Below are 5,626 nucleotides of genomic sequence, written 5' to 3' on the forward strand. Positions count from 1 at the left end.
CAGTTTGGCCAGGGCTGGGCCTGAACCCACCACCCTCGGCATATGGGGCTGGCACCCCACCCACTGAGCCATAGGCACTGCCCCAAAGTTACTGTTTTAATTGGTCTGAGCTTCAACTTTTTTCAGAGTTCCGCAGATGACTTTCCTGTGCAGCCTGGCAGAGAACCTCTGAGGTATTCCCACCATCTGGAGCTGCACAGCTGGTAATAAATCAGCCTATTCCACCTCTCACCGCCTTGGTGACTTTAGGGCAGGTGTCCTCAAACTACGGCCCACTGGCCACATGCAGCCTGCCTAGGACATTTATCCGGCCCACCAGGTGTTTTTGCCGCTGCTGCCTATCCTGCTTAGCAGCCAACTTGTCCCAGAGCCACAGTCCGGCCCTCCAACGGTCTAAGGGACAGTGAACTGCCCCCCTGTTTAAAAAGTTTTAGGACCTCTGCTTTAGGGCAATCACTTAAGGTCTCTGTGCCTTGATTTTTTCATCTGCAAAATGGGGGTAATAACTCTTCCTTCATAGGAGTGTTGTGAGGAGCTAATGACTAATTCTTGTAAGGTGTGTACAGCAGTACCTGGCACAGAATAGATCCCCAGGATTAGCTAATTAATTATCCTAGGAGAATTTTAGCAGGCTTTCTGTTCTTCAACAATGATCTATAACACATGCAAAGGTAATTTCTGGCTCAGTGCCAGGAGCCAGAGTGGTTACGGCTCCAACTACATATACCGAGGCGGGTAAGTTCGAATCCAGCCTGAGGCCAGCTAAACAGCAATGGCAATAACAACAACAAAAAAAGCCGGGCATTGTGGCAGGCATCTGTAGTCCCAGCTACTTGGAAGGCTGAGGCAAGAGAATCGCTTAAGCCTGAATCTGAGGCTGCTATGAGCTATGACGCCACTGCACTCTATTGAAGGCAACATAGTGGGACTCTGACTCAAAAAAAGGGAATTCCTAGTCACCATTCAGGCTTCTTCCCCAAGTGTGTTCCATAGAACAGTGGGGCCATGAGATACCCCATTGGTAAAGAAGGGGCAGGGTTTTGTCGTTAAGGTTTGGAAAACTGTTCTGGCCTCAGCCACTGGCAGCACGTGCAGGCAGATCACAGGCACCGAGGCAGAGCTGGAAATGTAAGTGGATTCACAATCACAGGTGTTGGAGTCTAAAATCATACCCCAGGGGAGAGCTGAGCAGGGGGCCCAGTGGAAACCAATAGCTACTGGGCCCTTTGCCTGAGCCTGTCACCCGGGCCACCTGCATTCCTCCTCTGGAGTCTTACCACCACTCCCGGAGATACCCACTGTTCTCATGAGGCTGCCTTTCTGTGGTTTGTCTGGAGGCACAGAGAGGGGCTTCTGTGCCTGCTGAAAGTGGGCTGAGGGTCTGATAACATAACAGCCAAGCCTCATGGGAAAATGACAGCTTCACTGCCGCTCGAGGAGAAGCAAAGCCACAAGTCAAACCCCCAAGCCACAACACCTTCCACCACTGAGATGCTGCAGGGAGATGTTTACTTGAAGCCACATTCAACCCACCCATAAAAGCTAATGCCAAGTGGCTCTTGGCTTCCTGGGATGGGGTTGACTTTGCTGGAGAGATAGGCAAACAGCAGAATAACCAGGAAGACTGGACGGGGAGAGACAGTGAATGGGCCTCGTTGCAGGATCATAGGGCTGGAGGAGGTGCTGTCACTTCCATGATAATCTTCACTCCCACAGGCAATAATGTATGTGTGTGTGTGCGTGTGTGTGCGCATGCATGCTGTGGAGGGAGTCGGCAGGGATGCGTAGTTTGCAGAACCAAGGCTTTGTATCACAGGAATGTGTGTTCTGAATTCTAAGTTATAACAGGTGGTCCCATTCAGGATCTGAGGCTGAGGCTTTCTAGTCCTTGCTGCTCAGAGTATGGTCCGGGACTGGGTGGAAATGCAGAATCCTGGGCCCACTGCCCCAGCCCTACTGAACCAGAATCTCTGCGGCTCGGGTCCAAGTCTCCAGTTTGTTCTGTGCATAATAAAGTTTGAGGGTCGCAGGTCAAGGATGCAGAGGGGAGGCAGGGACATTTCGATGATCAGGGCATGCTAATTGTCAGCAATGACAAACCCACAAGCTCCAGGCCCTGCCTCCTGAGCTGGAGTTGGTCTTTGCTTTCAGAGGCAGCACAGCACCTGGACAGGGACCCTAAGTCGCAGGGTTTTCTGACTCTTAGGAAATTCAGGGGGGAGCCCTGGTTCCTCTTTGAATGTGGGAGCAGCGGTGGGTGGGGAGGGCGGCATGCCATGTGCTGGTAGTCCTATGATGTCACAATGCATGTGCTTTCTGGAGCTGTAAATAAAGAGAGAATGGTTAATAAGCTGACTCGTCAATCTGTCATCTCTCTCTGCTCCTCCAGGAACTGTTCTGTCTGTGTGTGCCAGCAGTGAGCTCCACTGAGGGATTTGGAGGGGACCCCAGCCTGGTATTTCCCCTGCTACTTCTCAACACGTTTGCTCTGAGCTAAGCAGCAGAAGTCCCCACTCTCACCCAGATCTCACCATGGTCTCTTACCCAGACCTCTTGGGTGGCAGTCTCATATTTTTTATCTCCTGTCTCATTTTAAGGTTAGGGCACCTAGGCCCCAAAGAAATTCTGAGGCTGGTCACAGCAGGTTGGTCGCCAGCAGCTTCATTCTGGGACTGGGTGGCCGATTTCAGGTAAAAGCAGATGCCAACTGCAGCAGGATGAGGAAGAACAAAGAACCACCGTCCAAAGTGGGGTCTGGGCAGGCTCAGATACCATCCTGGGAAAGGGCTTGAACTAGAGAAGAGGTGGCCTGGCTTAGCACCAGGAATGACATCTCTTAATCTCAGTGGCAGTTCCAGCCAACAACAAACAGGGCCTCCTAGGCTTGACTGATCAGAGCAGGTTGTGTTACAACTCCCAGCAGCTCTGGTCATAAAGTCAAGGCAGGGCCCCTGGGGGCCACGGTAACCATAGACCGGGGGTTGGGGGGTGACCTAAGGGCCTGGTGTCCAACCCTGCAAGGATCTCCCTGCCCATCTGGACAGGGGAAAACCAGACTTCCCAAATCTAGGGTTTCTTAAATCCTGGGCCCTTGGACTCCAAGCATCAGAATCTTGTAGGGAGCAAACCCACTGGGACCTGAATTTCTGAGCCTAGCCTGGACCTCTGACTCAGAATCTCTAGGGCTGGGCTTGGAAATCTATAGGATTGGTAAGTCAAGCCTGAGAACTGCTGCATTAAATCTTCCAAGAACTCATTGTCCTTCTCACTCAAGCCCTAGGTGACTGGAGGAGCTCCCACAAAGGATGGTTTTGAGGAATCAAGCCCAGAAGTTCTCCCTCCCATAGGCTTTCCAAATTATCCCTCTTTGCCCAACTATTCAATTCTGCCATTGAGGTCAAAAGCAGCCATAGACAACACAGAAACAGCTGAGTGCAGATGAGTGAGTGCAGCTGTGTGTCGATAAAACTTTATTGGAAGGACTACACTGCACGTGGCCCAGGAGCTGCTCTGGGGCAACAACTGCAGAAAGGCATGGTGGGCTTCAGAAAACCCCTTCTCTCCTGGGATGTCAACTTGAACCCATTTCTACTAATAAGGGTCAAAGCAGTGCTAAGATAAGGGAGCCAGCCTAGTGGAACCCAAGATCATAGGGATGTCAGCTGTCTGTGCCAGCAGCATGGACACAGCCCATAGTAGGTCAGGTGGCAGCACTGGACGTGCATCATCGGGGGTTCTCCAGAGAAACAGAACAATAGGCTATTTATATTTATACATCTTAAAATATCTTTGTATTTATATTTATTTAAACAGTGTTATGTGCCACATGGCAATGTTTTGGTCAATGACAAATTGCATGTACAGTGGTAGTGCCATAAGATAATAACTCTATATTTTTACTCTACCTTTTTTATGTTCTGATAGGTTCACATACACAAATATCATAGGTTATAATTGCCTACAGTGTCAGTACAGTAATACTCTGTACAGGTGTGTTAACCCCCAGACTCAAATCAAGCACCACTCTGAGAGTCCGAACATCACTGCAAAGGCACGAGGAATTTTATTCATTCAAGCTCAGAGCCTGGGCTGCCCTTTGAGAAAAAGCAGGAACAGCCCTTACAGACTATTCAGAAAGTCCCTTTATACCTCTCCCTCTTCCCTCCCATTAGACCATCCCACCCCATCCCCTTATTGGTAGGTAAACCATGTCTGTCCTAAACTGACAGGTACAGGGTGGTCATGTTCAGGGTTGATTGGCTCAGGGACGAGTCTTCTTTGTCTCAGGTGAGCAAATGAGAAGGAAGGGATAAAGGTCGCAAGTGGGGCGAGTGCAGAGTAGAGTGGCGAGTGCAAAAAGGGGAGGGGGTCAGGATGTGGGCTGAGTGCACAGGGGGCTAGTGGGACAAAGGGGAGGGGGTCAGGATGTGGGCTGTAACACCTAGGTATGATAAGGTCCTTGGTATGCGGGGGCGGCCTATTCTGAATAAACAGCAAAAGGAGGTAGTTTGACTTGTGACTTGAGTTAATTAGTTTGGCTCCCACAGTGTATAGCCTAGGAGCAGTGGACAGAGCCTGGGTGTGTAGTAAGTAGGCTGCACCATCTGGGTTCCTAAGCATAGTGGACCCTTGAACAACTTGGGAGTTAAGGATGCCCACCCTCACACAGTTGAAAATCAGAATGTAATTTTTTATTTCCCCCAAATGTACTAATAGCCTACTGCTGACTAGAAGCCTTCCCAATAATATAAACAGTGGAGGAACACATCCTTTGCATGTTATATGTGCTATATCCTGTATTCTTACAATATTAGAAAAATCATGGTCAGGCATGGTGGCTTGCACCTATAATCCTAACACTCTGGGAGGCCAAGACGGGTGGACTGCTTGACCTCAGGAGTTCAAGACCAGCCTAAGCAAGAGCAAAACCCTGTCTCTACTAAAAAAAAAAAAAAAAAAAAAAAAAAACCAGAAAAGCCAACCAGGTATTGTGGCAGGTGCTTGTAGTCCCTGCTACTTGGGAAGCTGAAGCAGGAGGATCACTTGAGCCCAAAGAATTTGAGGTTGCTGCAAGCTATGATAACGCCACACCACAACCCCCTCCCCAGGGCTACAGAGTGAGACACTGTCTCAAAAAAAATAATAAAAAGAAAGCGAAGAAAATTGTAAGGGAGAGAAAATATATTTATTATTCACTAAGTGGAAATAGTTCTTCGTAAAGCTCTTCAGCCTCATTATTTTCACACTGAGTAGGCTGAGTAAGAAGAGTTGGTCTTGCTGTGTCAGAGGTACAGAGGTGGAGGAAAATCTAAGTGGACCCAGTTAGATTTTCAGTTCAAATCTGTGTTGTTCAAGGGCCAGCTGCATACCACGATTTTCACACAGTGACGAAATCACCTAACTACCCATTTCTTAGAACATATCCCTGATGTTAATCAATGCATGACTGTATATAAAGGGATCTATTTTAACGACTTGGCTCACGTGAGGGTAGGGGTTAGTAAATGCGTTATGTGGCAGGCTGGCAGGCCAGATACTCAGGCAGCAGTTAGTGTTGCAGTCTTGAGGCTACGTTTCTTCTCTAAGACCCTAGTTTTTGCGTTTAAGGCCATCAATTGATCGGATG

The sequence above is a fragment of the Otolemur garnettii genome, unplaced genomic scaffold (genome assembly GCF_000181295.1).
Source record: "Otolemur garnettii isolate 467f Iridium unplaced genomic scaffold, OtoGar3 scaffold00067, whole genome shotgun sequence".
NCBI classification, from domain to species: domain Eukaryota; kingdom Metazoa; phylum Chordata; class Mammalia; order Primates; family Galagidae; genus Otolemur; species Otolemur garnettii.